Below are 17,310 nucleotides of genomic sequence, written 5' to 3'. Positions count from 1 at the left end.
ATCAGATCCACTTAATATCACCTGTGTGTTGCAGCTGGAGTCTATTTACTGGTAAATCATACTCTTATATTCATTACCAACTTGCCATTATAGCTTTTATAGTTTACCCTTGCTGATGTGATAGAAATTTGGTCCACTGAAGCTAAAATAAACTTTTTCATTGAGCAACTTGATTCAATATTCTTGAGTGTACGCTGGAGAGCTGCCGTATTGTTGTTATCTGACACATGTTTGAGTTATTGCCTGGTGTTAATTCTTCTTAAGAGTGTGAATATAAAACTATACACCTCCAGATAATTGCAATCCTCTCGGGGAAGCCGAGGGCAGCCATCTGTGAATGGATGAAGAAATAATGACATGGTTAAGAGCTGCTTGGGGGAACCAAACACATTTATTTGAGTAAAGTGCCATGTTTTGAAAGCCAAAAATGAATCAAGGCCCTTACTTACATATGCCTCTGTTTGACATTCTGGTAACAAGGTGAAGTAGGTAAGATGTTTTGCTTAAAAATAGCAGTTCAGGGTTAAATATAGTCAGTGAATGAAACTGTCCACAGTCACAGGGTGCAGGATGTGGGGGTGTCTCTCTGTTTTGGAGAAGGAGAATTTCCACTTACCTTATACGTGACACTCTGACAGTAGCAATCCCACCTTATCTGTCCTCTGTTCCTTCACCTCACCCTTTTTCCACACACACCTCCATCATCCCTGTCTGCACTAGCTTGAAAACCCTGCTGTGATAAGCACACTGAATTAAAATGATTTCTTTTTAATTACTTTCCATATTAAGTGCAATCCGAAGCACATGCATTATATATGTATGTTTCACTCCACTCTGTATGAGGATTAAACCGTTGCGGGTGAACCTTGCCTCAGGGCAAAATACACAAATGCAATTAAATTAATTTAAATGGAAAAAAGACACTTTTTCTCACAGTAGACAGTTTTGGAGAAATAACAAAAAAAAAGAAAGAAAGAAAACAATCCTGTCCACTGGGTGAGAATGTGAAGTTCATTATTCTACAAATAATGAGTAGAAAAAGACTCTTCGCTTTAATTAGAGTGAAGCTTGTTTTGTACCTGTGCTTACAAGTGTCCTAAAAAGGATATAAGCCAGCTGAGGATAGTTATATACTGGGATTGCTTTGCAGTTACTGCAGCAGCATATGGAAACATTTGGCCATCTTGTTTCATATTTCATTTTATGACAAATTAGCATGCCGGTCGTTTTCTCTGTTTCCTCTGAGGAATGAGCCGACTGTGGCGCTTAACAAGAATCACCTGTACAGCTTACAGTATTCACAGTGTATCGTGCTCATAGTGTGTGCTGAATTTCTGTAGCTAAATTACATGTCCTTTATATCCTTAGAGCACAGATCAATAATTTGTTTTGGGCTGTCAAGAGACTGGCAGACAAATAGATAAGAAAGTAAATGGAACAGAGACCAATTACAGCTGGCAGATCTTGTGTCTGTTGAGAGGTCAGTAAGCTCACCTACACACACCTGCCACTCCAAGCCCACGCTTCCTCACCAGAGCTCGAGCTGCACATCAAAGGCGCACTACTTGAATTTGAAACTTGAATTGCCCATCCTCGACCTGAGAGACATTTGTGTCTTTCAAAAACCTGGAAGGGAAGAGAGTCAATCCACACATGGGACCCTTGATGACCCACGAGGCATAACATGAATTTACCCTCCCCTCTCTGTCATGCTCTGTTTAGAGAGCAAAGACACAAAGAGAACCTGCCTGATGTGTATGGATTTTCTTTTAATGGTAATAAGACTGTCAGGGGGGCTGTACAGCTTGTGTGAGGATTTGGAGCCACAGACAGCGGTAATTGAAACTGACAGCGGGTTGAGCACAATGACTCTGTGGATAACAACAATCATAACCCCCATAATCATCACAGCAGCACTGCATGCACACAAAGTTCTTAGGTAAACAAAATTACCCGACTGACACCAACCACCTCATTTCCCCATCCTCATTGATTGTTTGAGCTCTCCTGGCGCTGGGCCCCCGTGCCAGGGTGTCACCTGGAGGCACCCAGAAGCTCTGCGCCAAAGGTGCCGCACATTTCGGAAGCCTTTTATCTCCAAAGCCCTCCAGCCATCAGTGCCACTCAGGTATTCCTCTGCTTTGCATGTGTGTAGAGAGATGCATCGTCTATGGTACTTAATTCAAAAGTAGCGGCACTTTGATGAACAGAAGTTGCAGTATGGGTTATTTAAACACATCAACTATTTACTTTAACTGAAAAAACTTGATTTCAACAAAGCTCTTGCCTAAAGGTAGCATCACATGTCAGAATACGTGACATACATCACCATTTATTACAGACATTGAAAAATAACTGTAGTAATTATATTTGCTATTTATTTTAATGGAACACAATTGTATAGATGTATAATATATGAATTTTATATTTCTAGGTATGTCATATCATTATGTTTACTTTTTTGTTTGATTTTTTTTCCCAAGACAAATTCATGACTGTTAATCATAAAGTTCCATCTGAACTATTTTCAGATCACATTTTAAATGGGGTTTTGTAGAACTGGTGTCTGCAGTTCATCTTTTTAGTGCTCTTCTGGTGTTTTGTCTCCTCTCAAATTTTTTGTCTACTTTTTTGCCTGGATAAATGGGATCGTATCTGTCTCTAAAGTGTTCATTAACTAGCTATCGCAATCTCAATTTATCCAACATATTAAAGGTTTGGCCTAAACTGCTGTAATCTCTAATGTAGTCACTGTAACCATGGTAGCAAATGGTGAATATCAGCTTTTCATAAAGTTCAAATAAGATTTTTTTTCAATGTAGTTTATCTTTTATGTCATTCATAAAGTTTTTAAAATCATCAGAGGTTACGTGAAAAAGAAGCAGAACTTGTACATTCTGAGCTCTGATTTGTGCTTTGCAGGCAGAACATTATTGAGCCAAGTAAGAAAATGACTTCAAGGCCAATAATTCATAAAAGTCTAAATAAACCTCCACAATGTTAGTAACTTGTCAAAGATCGTTTGAAAAAGGCAGATAGAACCTTTTAATTCTGTGGTCATAAATTGCACTTTTCATATAGGACATTACAGTAATGTCAGTAATTATGGTGATGACATCTCGGTTCATTCGAAGCAAAGATAGAATCTACCATTTAGTCAGAGATGTTTTACACCAAAGTAATTCATCTAAAAATGTTTGCTGCATTAAGGAGTCAGTCATTCCTGCCCACCATTATATCAAAAATACAAACAGCATTTACGAGAAGAAAACAATTTTTTTCCCCCACATTTCATTTTCAATTAATTTCTCGTTTTCATGAAGTCAAAACCTAATTGCATGTGAGTCAGAGCAAACATCTGTCCTCATCATTTTCAATAAGTGCAAGCTGTCAGGCATGTAATCAGAAAATCATGTGCTGTCAGTCATATTCCATAAGATGTGGGTTTTTGAACGTTTGATGCTCATTTCCTTGTGTGAGCAGCCGGAAAAACTTCCTGACTTCTGTGTCTGCTATCAACAGCTGTTAATGTCCTTGTAGCAATACCAAGTAAACAACAAAAAATGTTTTCCCCTTGCTTAAGATTTCCTCTTTTTCGGAAGACTCTCTATTTGATCTTATCACAGATCATCGCTGTAAACACAAAAAAACTTATTACAGTTCTTTTCAGAAGAGGTAAAAATCCAATAGAAACAAACATTTTCAGTATTGTTTGGGAATTATTTGTGAATGTTACCCTGACGCAGCCTTGTTCAGCAGGAAACAGAGTCAGCAGCCTCACACACAGCTTGGTGCTGATAGATGAACGAGGCGGTGAAGTGTTATTATGGCTTGAGAGTACTCAAAGGAATGCAATGGATGACCAGTCTAGGGTCAACTCTGCTCACTTCGCCCCAGGGGAGAAAACTCCAGCTGAAGTATCAGCAGCTATGATATTGGGATGGTTGTACAGATTCTCCCTTTTGCTTCACAGACACCAAACATGGAGGACTGTGTGCACAAAACATGTCAACACTGACAGATGAGCACAGCTTTGCACGAGCATTTGTACAATTATCATACATGCAGTAGATCATGTGTGTATGCACAATGTACATCTTTTCTAGTGGCTGCTTGTTTTACATAATTAGGATCACACACACGCATACATACATACATATATATATATATGAATGCATGCAAAAACCTACATGGCAAAATATTCATGTTCTACATATAAAAGTGTCGTTGATTGAATCATTATAATTACTGCAGTGCATTATGCAGATGAAATAACATTCTTTAAAAAATAGCAGTTTCCAGATTCAGTTGAAGTTGACTGCAGAGCAAAAAAAAATCTGAGCTAAAGTCTGTAATCCCAGGCTATTCTAGTTTCTTACCTCTGTGGTTGGTGACAGCCCTCTAAGCCCCCAAACAGCCCCCCCCCCCCCCCCTCCGGTTCATTCTGGCTCTCATTAGCCCTAGCAGGGGTGTAGACAAATGGTGAGAAATGAAATGGATATGCTTTAAAGTCTCCGTAATGGGTTCATGCAATGCCATGAACACAGCTAATTAAGGTCAGGGGAGTTCTCATCACAGGCAGTCCTACAGTTGTGTATGTTTTTATCAAGGGCATTTATTATGCAGCTCTGACAGGGGCTGAGCTGCCTTGCTTCAGCAGACTGAGGAGAAGGGTGTCGCCCCCTATATGCCCAAAATAATTATCTCCTGCCTAGAGTACAACCAAATTTCTTCAAATGTTATTTTAGCTTCCCTAGGCTGTCTAAACACCAATGATGCATGATTAAATATCTTCATTGACAGCTATATCAAAATCTAGACAAGATTACAGAATTTATTGAGAAGAACAGATTTGTCCCCAGATAACCTGTGAGCTCATCTGTAGTGTGTGTTTGTACAGGCTAAGACACTGGCCGTAATAAGTTTAATAAATGGCTCACTAGTCATTTAGGAAAATGCTCCCTTAAAATGCTTAATAGTTGAAGTGACTAATTGCACACACTAACAAACAGTAAACGGTACATCTATAACTTCTGATTGCCTTAATGACAGATAGATGGGACTATAAGACCTGGGAGGTTACTGCAGAGGCATTTAAAAGTTTGGACTCATCTCAACATTGCAGTGATCATTTTCAAATAGGAGAGGTTAATGTCATTGCTGTAGATTCAGCAGTTATTTACTAGCCTAAAAGAGGTTAAAAAATGCTGACAGCACAATAAAAACATTAAGCTGTACATCTTAGAAGTTCAAGTTAATGGAAGTGGCACGTCCAAATAAAAAGCAGTGAGTAAATCACTCGCACATAATTTGCACATAATCATATTAATTTTACTTACTTGGCTTACTTGGCTGTAGGTCAGATACACTAAAAGTTTTGACATCCAATAACAAATCACATTTGTGGAATGAACTTTTGCAAATACAGTACACAGCAGACTGTTACCATACTTGTTTTAAAGATGACTGGAGAAACCAGGTATTTCCTTTTTTGTTTCTTTGATTTTTTTTATGGCTACATTGTTGTTTTCTAATTAGGCAGTTTTGTTTAACATTTGCATAATTTAATCAACCCTTATATCTGGGCTGGTACAAAAACATAATGTGCACGGTTGCAGCCTTTATATCTGTTCAAGCACTAAGGGGTGTGTTAATAGTTTCACTAAGAATTTCTGTGGCACTTTTATGTTTCTACACAGACAAATAAATTGGCAACAACAAAACATATTGACATAAGTGTTAACAGAATTGTTAGACATTTGGGGTAATAAGCTCATTCACTTGTATGGTGGGAGTTAACTGAGAAAATCAATAGTATATGTAGTATATGTTTGCAGCGCCAATATGTAGCTGGAGCCAGCAGCCTGTTAGCTCAGCTTAGCATAAAGGCTGAAATAGTCTGGTACATGAGTTAACTCCTTGTAAAATGGATAATTATCATTTTTGCACTTTGGTTTTGGTACAAATGAAACAAACAAGATATAATGTTTAATTAGTGAGTTTTATAGATGCTGTTTTTTAAGTTTGGACAGAGCCAGGCTAGCTATTTCCAGTCTTTGTGATAAGCTAAGATATCCAGCTGCTGACTGCAGCTTCATAAACATGGTAAAGAAGAAAGAGAATAAGCATATTTTCCCAAAATGTCGAGCTATTCATTATACATCATTACATCAGATACATACAATGAGGGGAGGCTACTGGTGGAGCCTTTTTTTCATCAAATAAGTAAGGCTTCTTAATTATTTGATGGATGGTTATGTTAAGACACAACAGATTTAAAAGAAACAATACATCAAAAACTTCACTTCTATTATTACACGTATCAGTTTAACACTGATCATAACAGATAGACATTTTTGCTATCTTGTAGCTTTCAGTCTCCTGGCGATACGTTCACAATCAAGGATTGCATTACTGTCTAATCTCATGCTCTAAGAAGCAAAGCTAGATGAAGATCTGGGAGATTTTCACTTCCAGACTGTTTTCAAATCAACCATTAAGATCTCTGTCTTCGGTAATCCTTTGAATGTCATTCACTCCTGATTTTTAACGCTTTTCTGTGCTCAGAGGGAGTACAGCAAGAGGAGCTGAGCTCTGTGTGTGCGTTCATTTCTAGTCAGTCATGCAGTGCTTAGAGGAGTTTAGAGGAATAAGGGAAATAAAGTATGCACTCATACATCAGGCAGTATGGTAGCTGGTGCACACTCATAACAGGAAGTAGCTTTGTGATTTTCTAACTGCACTGAACTGAGTATACACATGAATTAAATATTTTGCTTAGCAATTCTCTTGGTTACAGCAAAACTCTACTACCACAGCACTTTAAACCCTCTTTTTTTGTTAAAAAGTTGAAGTTAAGGTAAGGTCATAAAGTCAGCATTCACTCACTGTAAGCAGAAAGCATGTTTGTTCTCGGGATTTTAATTAATCTGACAAGTGTCTAATGATGTTATTTTCTAAAATAAAGCTATCACTCACATCACTGTCAGCTGTCACCACAGCAAAAATATTCAAATATAGTAAATAGAAATTATCTTTAATGGCTCAATTTACCATTTTCCCAAACCTAGAAACAGCAGCATAGCATATACTCACTATACCTGTCTGATGAAACCCACTTTAATGTGCATTCTTATTTACTATAGGAAAGCCTACTGCAGGTATGATTAGATACATTTGTTCTTTTATTTGTGTTTTAGTTATTTTCCATTAGCTGCATAATTTCCTAATCTTTGCCATTAATACTTATTTGTTCATGAACATGCAGGGGTGTTTAGATTAGACCAAAGGGGCAATGGGTGTTCAAAAGTTTCAAAAGAAATGTTTGAATTACTGCTGATTTGATTTTCTGGACATGAAAAAAGTCTATTTAATCAAGAGAAATTATATTCAGTTCATACTGTGCTTACAAAAAATCTATGTTTTTTGTAAAAGAACAGAAGAACTAATGCTCAACAGGTGGAGTCATAATCATAGGAAAACTTATGTGAATGAAAATAACCCCAGAAAAATCTTTTATGCCCAAGATCACTATTCATGAAATGTCCATGAAAACTGTGCCAGTGTTAAAGCCAGTTTACAAATATCTGTTAAATTCTATCATCTGGGTGAGAAGAAGGGGGATCCAAACCAAAACAATCATTTTTAAACAGAAATTCACTGACTCCCTCTTTATTAAAATATGAATACACAAATAAATTGATTGACAGTGAAACAATGATGCAACTCCAAGGCTTGATCATGAGTAATGTTGTGGATAAGAACCTCTGATCTGTTGGGCTCAGCTTTGCCACACAGTTATTCATGTTTGCAATATTAAATAATATAATAGGATTAATACTAGCTCAGTTTGTGTCTTGTGCTTTACCAGAACCTACTGTGCTTTGAAGCCTTCATGGCGATAAAAAGATGAACAGACAGGGTGTAATCAGTTTATGAAAATGTACCAGCACCCAACAGTTCAAGATTAAATAGATGGAGGGCCGCCCACAGATAATGCCAAAATAAACTTTAGTCTAACAACATATAGCAGAAAATAGCCGGGAGGAACAGACCAAGAGAATAAACAAAAGATAAGAAATAAACAGAAAATTCAGCCTCAAATCATTTCCAACTACTGCAGGGGTGTGAAAACATTAAAGTTGTAGCCAACATTGATTCGAAAAGAGGGTGCACCAATTAAAATCAATCAGTCTTAAAGGTGCAGTGTGTAGGATTTAGTGGCATCTAGCAGTGAGGTTGCAAATTGCAACCAACTGAATACCTCCCCAGTTATGAACAAAGATTCAAAAGCAGAGGCAGTGACTGGATCATTCTTACATATCTCCATGTTGTTGTAGCAACTGGTTTTTAGTGCCACTAACGAAGCTTTGCCAATATAGTTAGGAACACATTTAATTTCCTGTAAATTCTTCACAGTAAAAGTCTCCTGTTATTTAGTAATTGAATTGCTTTTTATATGAAGCAATAAAGCAATTTCATCATCGGTAACTTAACACAACTCATGATCATGATCATGTTAAGTTAAAGAAACAGGAGCTAAGACCACCTATTAAAAGACAGAGGCTGAACTGAGGAGGAACTTTTGAACTGTGAATCATGCAAAGCTACTCTATTGGAGTCCTAGAATAAAAATATAGAGCTGGAAATAATAATAGGTCCCCTCTAACATGTAACGTGTGTGAGTAATATGGAGTCTGACAGGAATCATGTTAATTTTAAATGAGTGAGCCATGTAAATATTCTAATAAATTCACTAGTTGTCTTTACCAATTCATGTGTTCTGTAAGGGATCACAACATTCATCATATTTCAAAGTAAATGACTACAGCACAGGATGGATTTTTGTTAATGATCCCTGTATGTAAATGACCCTTTTCACATCTTTGCATCTCATCTTTTTGTTTTTCTGCACACCCCATGCTCATCAGTAGCAACGACCATGAGACTTCCCACACTGAGGAAAAATCTGGGCATGTTTAGGAACTCCACTGTCACTGTTGAAAGATATCTTACCAGGGGGTCTTTCTAATTAAACTGGTGCCCAAACCAAGGCTGTGGGAGACGATGCATCTGCTATGCAAAGTGGCTAGAAATCCTCCAGCTGCCCATCTGCAAAACTTTTCATCTGGCCTGCATCGAAGGAGGAGGTTTGGGAAAATGCCTTTATTTTTCATAATCCCCCCTCTCTCTCTCCTACCTTATCCATATTTCATGAAGAGCTCTGGAGGTATGAAATTGTCTGAAACTAATCCACTACTGGATATTTAGTCCCAGATTAAAATCACTCGCTTCACTGCCTCATAATTCTGTTCCTATTGATTGCCTGGGTCCAAATATAAGTCAAGGATGTACAGAACATTTTTCTCAAGACTTTCTGAAATTGTATCAGCATGGCGCCTCTGCATTGAATCCACACAAATGGTGCCATCCACAGTGAGCATTTGTCAGGATTTTGCACCATAAATCATCCCTGCGTTTTGTTTAAGATCATGTTTTTATTGCCAAGACGTTTGAAAAGCAACAAAGCAACAAAAGCCACATCTGTAAAACCTAAAGCATAATTTATACAGAGTTCAAACAAACCTGAAAACAGTCCCTAATGATCAAGATGGGGAGCATGACTTTCCTTAAGTATTTACTGTTGTTTAAAGATGGCAAAGGGATCATGTTAGTATCATGACATGTTAGTGACACTCAGGGGCAAATCATCCGATTGTTGCCTCAGGTAGAAGTGAATGACTTTTCCTGAAAAGGCACCTGCTTGTCAACAATGCAAAGTACCACAAAGTGCCTCAAATCCAACATGACTTATATTAAAATCAAATAGTATAGTATATTTTAAAGGCAACCCTGCTCCTACAAATAAGATTTTGCAAGAAGCGTAAAGCACCTAAATTGTGTTTTTTCTTAATTAACACAATGAGGAGATGCTGTAACAATTATCCGCCTGATTATAAAATGTTGATACTTAACATATCAGCAAAACATTCACTGACAACTTATTTCATTTATTTTTCCTAAACAATATCAGCTCTTGCAATACAATATCCTTTAATAGCATTAAACTGACTAAGCATGATTAAGCCTTTTTATGGTTATGTTTTGGCACCCACTGGAATAGTGGTCTTGGCTTAATATTGAAAAAATCCACACTGACTTGAAGCATAAGACACGGCATGTTTACAGTCCTGACATTTAACCAAAACCACAAACTTTCACTAACTTTTTGTTGCCTAAACCTAACTACACCCAAGAAATGTAGTGCTTCCACACTGGAAAAAAACATTGTCAAGGAATATTATCCATTGTATGATACAGAGGAATGAGGTCTGCACACTGTTAAGCTACCAATAAATAACTGTATTCTCTATTTTGAGGCAACATTTCGATCTGTAAGATCTTCCTCAGGCAAATGCAAAAGAGAAACAGGCCTTTTTTGTAGAGGCAGCAATCAAATCAAATCATTATGATCTGCTGGTCAGAAATTTCAGATTTTTTTTTTTTAAATAAAATGTAGATATGACAGCATTTAAAACCAAATGGTCATATGGTTCGTCTAAAAATCGTCTAATTATCAATTAATGATTATAATCATCAGTATCAATCATCATCATTATCAATTAATTTGCTCATAAGATATACAGGCGGGTGACAAATTAAAGGAAAAGCCAACATAAAGTGTCTTTGTAAGGTGTTGGGCCACCATTTGTTGCCAGAACAGCTTCAATGCGTCTTGGCATTGATTCTACAAGTCTCTCAACTCTTCTGGAGGGATGAACATCATTCTTCAAAAGTTATACCCTCATTTGGTGTTTTGATGATGGTGGTGGAGAGCGCTGTCTGACATATCAGTCCAAAATCTCCCATAGGTGTTCAGTTGGATTGAGATCTGGTGACTGTGAAGGCCATAGTATATGATTGACATCATTTTCATACTCATCAAACCATTCAGTGGCCCATCGTGCCCTATGGATGGGTGCACTGTCATCCTAAAGAGACCACTCCCATCAAGATAGAAATTTGCAGTGACCCTTCCCTCTAAGGGGACAAGTGGACCCAAACCATGCCAGCAAAATGCCCCCCAAAGCATAACAGAGCCACCGGACTCCTTCAATCGCAGGGTGTAAGATGCAGGCAGGAGTAGCGTACATGGAACGCCATAACCAAGTGGCTGGCATAGTGTACAGGAACATCTGCACTGAGTATGGGTTGGAGGTCCCAAGGTCACAATGGAAGACACCTCTTAAGGTGGTTGAGAATGACCAAGCCAAGATCCTGTGGGACTTCCAGATCCAGACTGACAAACTGGTGATGGCTAACTAATCGGACATCGTGTTGATTGACAAACAACAGAAGAAGACAGTGGTGATAGACGTAGCAATCCCAAGTGACAGCAACATCGAGAAAAAGGAACACGAGAAGATCGAAAAATACCAAGGGCTGACTGGGAGAGTGGCTCCAGCAGATTCCAGGTACAACATCTGAGGTCTCTGTCCAGAAAGGTGCAGTTCTAGCTAAGATACTGCGCAGAACCCTCAAACTCCCAGGCCTCTAGTAGAGGACCCGAGCTTGAGGAAGACACCCCCCCCCACCCCCCCCCCCCACCCCCCCCCACCACCCCCCCATGGGAGGGGGGTAGAGAGGGAGATTTTTATATATATATATATGTATATATGTATATATATATATGTGTGTGTGCGTGTGTGTGTATGTATGTATATATATGTAAGCATATATATGTATACATACAGATATACACAGACCATTGCCCTATGATGTGTGTACAGAGACCCATTTGAAGATGGGAGTTTTGTGATTATAGGCTTCTTTGCCTGCCTGTTCACATTTGTATTTAAGCCTCTGTGGCATCTATCTGTAAATTAATTAACACTTGTCAAATTGTCATATCTACATTGTATTTAAAAAAAAAAAAATCATGAATTGCTGGTGTTTCTATTTTCTGGAGTGCTCCCATTATATACTTTCTTGTGACCACCATCTTGTGGTGTTTGGTTTCCCTGCTGCTTGCTGACCAGCAGGTGATAATGATTTGATTTGATTGCTGCCTTTACAAAAAAGGCCTGTTTCTCTTTTATATTTGCCTGAGGAAGATCTTACAGATCGAAATGTTGCTTCAAAAAAGAGAATAAAATTATTTATTGGGAGCTAAACAGTATGCAGACCTCACCCCTCTGTACCCTGCAAAGAAAAAAAATGTGTCTTGAACCTGAATAATTCGCCTGGATGTGCGCACAGTTGGTTCCTTTTCTGAAGGAATATTATCCAAACAGAGTTACATTTTCTTTCAAAATACAAGCTAAAAAACAGATTGGGTTGTTAAAATACTGATAATGTGTAAATACAGTATGCTGTACAGAGTTTACAGTCTCTCACAAGACATATTTTCCATTTGTTTAACGTGTTGTGTCACTGTCTTTTGTCAAATCTACAGCGCCACCGCCTGAGATCAGCACAGAGAGAACCGAGATGAAAAGAAAATACCAGTGAGGTGCTCACAAATAAACAAAAAGAAAGCAGAATGTACTGTCAACCCCATATTATTCTTATTTTCAACAAATCCATTGAAAAGACCAAAAAACTTTTTCTCAACACTACTTTCTGACTTCCTTTCCTTGTCCGTGACTTTCAGCCCCAAGTGTATTGGTTTCTTTTGAAGATGTAAATCTATAAAATCGGTCTCAAATACAGTATATGGTTTTGTTTTTTTAAAAGGCTGATAAATTTCCTAAAACAGGAGTGCACTGTATAGTTTTTTGCTTATTTTTATTCAAACAGGAGTAAAGTGTGCATTTGTTGAGGACTATTGTTAGCCAGGAATAATACATATTTGGTGCTTGAGGGATTATTTACTTTAAACCAGCAGGACCGTGTGTGTGGAAACAAAATAAAATAGAGTTCGCATATTAATGGTACTGAAAAACATTTTAGTTTTACAGACAACAAAAATGTTTAAATGGTCATTTGATAGGATTTGTTGAGAAGAAGAAAAATATAGAATATCACCTGCCTTATCCTTTAAAAAATAGGATATTAAAAAAAAATACCACCAGGACATCAGCATATGCTACCAAGGTTAGCAGGTAAGCTAGCTGTTAGCTTGATAGTCTATCACCTGAACATAATAGCATTTTATATCTTTAAAGGTTACCATTGACCATTGCCTTTTTGTGATTCAGAAGCCTTCAAACATATGCATATAAAAAATATGCAAATAGTTCTGTAACAGCTTGAAATTGGTTCATTTTGGATTATTTTGTTAGATGTCTGTTGAACAAATGTTATTTCATTCTGTGTTAGTGATAACTGGTAATGATAATTAACAGAAACATTTTTTCATCTTGTTGTGGTGTGAAAGAGGCTGGCAGGCACGCATGATATGAAAACTAGAGGTATTATTCAAGTCATAGTCTAACCTATATTCCCCATGACTGCTTGTGTTATTGACATATCACTGAGAAGCATCTCTCCTCATTTTTTTATATATTCATGATTCTTGCTCTGGAGTAAAAATGGAGGTCTACACAAAGCAAGTTGCAGGGGTGGAGGTCCCTTCAGATTTGCGTTGGTGCAGTTTTCCTGCAGGGCGCTCTCCAACACACCATCCGTGAGACTCAATCATCACAAAGCTAAAGATGGAGATGTGTTGATGCATGCCTGCCAGAAAATCACAGCCCAACTGTTCAGTGCCAAAAGCCACACAGGCGTGGCAGGTGAGAAACTGAATGAAACTCTGAAACTCAGCAGGAAAAGAGAGGATGAGGGAGTAATAAGCACTGGTCTGTCACTGAGTCACTGTTCTTTTCTCAAAATTATTTGAGGGATGTTAAAAGAAAGAATTTCACAAGAACTTTTAATTGAAAACACGCAGCAGAACAAGAGGTGACTGAAGTGCTAATTATAAACACAACCTGTATTTTTCTTGATTTATTCAGTAAACCTTAAAATAATTATTTGAAAACTATTCGTAATACACAAAACAGAAAAGATAAATGTGGGTAAACATTCAAATGATAGTGTGTTCAATTTAAGGTACAAGCCAAAATTGAAATTCTGCAACAACAACCAGCAGCTTATCTTTGTCTACATGGAAAAAGTGAAGCACTTCCATGTGCACTTGATTAATTATGGAAATACGTATTTGTTTGTTTTCTCTGACTCTTTGGTGCAATAATCTGGCTGCAGATTTAATTTCAGCAGGCTCTAGCTAGAGTATCATGTCTGGTATAGTACAAGCCCTCTCATCTCCAAAGATTATTCCATCTATGAAGAGTCTGGCAAGTAAACAAAGGAACAGGTGGTTGGCTGCAAAGAGGCAAAGGAATAATACCACGTCCACAGTACATGGATCCGTGTCTGTTTGTTGTTCTGAGCTCCCAAGCTCTTCAGTCTCTGACTATGAACATGGGCCTAATGACAGTGTTTAGCCATCTTCTCAACTTCAAAAACAACCAGAAGTTTTGACAATTGTGCTGTTACTGTTGTTATAAACTGGGTTTTATGTTATCCAGAAGGACTAAATGAGGGGCAACTGCTTGCTTTAGGTTCTTTAAAGCATTTCGCCTCTCATCCAAAAGGCTTCATCAGTTCTTTATGTTTTTATTTGGGGTTTTTTTTCTGTAATATCACCAGAATCGAGTGCAATGCCCATCTAAAATGCTTAAAGGAACAGTTTAACATATTTAGAAATATGCTGATTTGTGTTCTTACAAAGAGTTAGATGTGAAGATCAATGCCATCCCATAATTTTACACTTCATTTTTGAATGGATTAAACAAATATATAACAATGTTAATTCATGAGCTTTAGATTTGCTGGTAGGCAGAAATTAGCCATGCTATAGTGGCTCTATAGATGGTAATGTAGGTCTGTCGGTCTGTTGTGCTACCACTTTGGTCCAGACTGAAATATCTCAACAACTGTTGCATTTTAATAATATTTTTTACAGGCATTCATGGTCCCCAGAGCACGAATCCTACCGGCTTTTACATCATGAAGTTGTCATTTTTGGGTTTTAGTAACATGTCTTGACAACTATTAAATGGGTTGCCATTTGGTACAGATATCCATGGTCCCCGGAAGAGGTGATCCCCTGACTTTTCATCTAGCTCCACCGAGCAGGTCAAATGTGTCACTTATCCTGTAATATATCTCAAAATTAAATAGATGGATTTTCATAACACTTTGTACAGGTATTCATGGTTCTCAGAGGATCTGAACATTCACATCAGCCTCAACAGTACGTTGTGTTTAGTGCTGATTAGGAAATGTTAGCATGCTGACATTGGCATTTAGCTCAAAGCGCTGCTACTGCATGTCTGGGCAGCCTCACAAAGCTGCTAGCATGGCTGTAGACTCTTAGTCTTGTTTTTACATTTGGACAGAGCCAGGCTAGTCAGGCTGTCAAACTGTCAGAATACCACACATTACCAAACTGTATTGATATCCTTGGTAGTATTCTCTAATACTTTACACTGTACCTTTGTCAAGCCAAAAAGGATCCATAACTGCAGATACTTAGTGTGAGTGTGCTGCTGTTATAATGATGATACTTAAGCAACACATCAACCATAAATCAAGATAGAAACATATGACTTGCTTCTCATATTGGGACGAGTTTGTGGGTCAACCATTTATATAACTCATAGCAAAACACATCAGAGCCAAAACTCATCTTGTTTGCTGGCAAGCCACTTACTTTATGCTCATTCATTACAAATATAAAGCATAGCAGACCTGATTAGCCTAAGAAGTATTACTGAGTGTATTTCTTGGCTGTGCTGGTGAAGTCATCCAGTAATGACCAGGCCTGGCTGTAAAAATCCAAATATTCCACAGGCTTCAAGCAGCTGAAGCACACAACATCAAATTCAGATTGGAGAGAAAATCCCAGGAATTTGGATCCGATAACATAAAATACCTTTGCCTTGTTGCAGTAAGCCATAGCTAGCTGTATATTGTTGAGTCCCCAAAGAGGAATGTTTTTAATGAGCCCCCCAGTGATGACTTCCAGTCTCAAGGCCTTGCTGTACAGTGATTGTGTGAGGTGTTTTTTTTAGGCCAATCATTTTACCTTTACATTGTAAATTCCCTAGACAACCACTATTCTTCCCGAACCCATACTTCACTGAAAACACTACACCACACTTCCCCTGTCACCAGATTTCAATGGGGGAAACTCATCTGAATTTGAAAAACTGCTTCTTGTGAGAACATAATTCCCAGGTGTGGTTAGCTTGCCCTGGAATTCAGTTTTATAAGGATCGACTGTGAATGCAGCTCATATCAAAGAGGTTCATTTGGCAAATACTGAAAAGATGAGACATTTCCATGGAGTTGTAAAATGCCTCTAAAGTCTCTCAAAATGAAAAAGGAAAGAAGACTGAAACAAGGTCAAGATCTCTTCCTCTTACTGTAGCGTTCAAAGGAGCCTTGACAGCCCTCACCCCTTATATTTGTTGGCAAACTCATTTTATTCATCAACTACCTCAATAATAAAACAGGGAAAACAATTCACTGAGAAAAATATGCCTCTTTGCTATTTCTGAAGAGAAAGAGGTATATGACAGCATGGCCTCAGCTGTACAGTATGTACATGTACGTGTACATGTTACACTTCGTTTATGGCTGGTTTTGAATCATTCTAATGAGTTTGGTTGTGGCCATGAAACATGTGAAAAGTTTCAAGCTGAAGCCACAAAATCCCTTTTCTGTAAACAAGTGTGAGGAAAAGTAAAATTCAAAGAATTTTAGAGTGCTGCGATGTGAAAGTTGTTGAGTTGAAAGGACATAGTTTGGATGCTTTTTGTGTTCAGCTGTTTTGTTGTAGTGGCCCCTCTGGGTGTGTATTGGAGAGCAGCTCTGCCACCAAACTGGAGGTATGTAAAACCCAGCAGTTTGGCAATTACGACATGTTGAACACAATTCATTTTTATGATGGCAAAAACAAGGGAGAGAAAAGCCAGGAGGAAAACAATTAGAACAATCTCTGCATTATACAATACAGTCTCCTTCTTCAGGTGCATTTTGTTTTTGATGGTGTAGTTTGTCCACTGACCTCAATGACATCAGGGATTTAAAATTAAAAATAGCTCTGTACTTTAAACTCACCCACCAGACCCCCTAAATAAATCTTAATTTCTTACGTTCTTATTATACTACAATGACAAGAGGATAGATAGAAGAGATAGAAAGTCAACATATTTCTCAGCATAAGCAGTTTCATTATGCTTTCAGCACAGTTAATGATCATGACCCATGTGTTATTCCATTAAGATCGCATTGGGCATG

Source organism: Thunnus albacares, chromosome 10 (genome assembly GCF_914725855.1).
Source record: "Thunnus albacares chromosome 10, fThuAlb1.1, whole genome shotgun sequence".
Lineage (NCBI taxonomy): Eukaryota > Metazoa > Chordata > Actinopteri > Scombriformes > Scombridae > Thunnus > Thunnus albacares.
Note: the sequence above shows the minus strand (reverse complement) of the source record.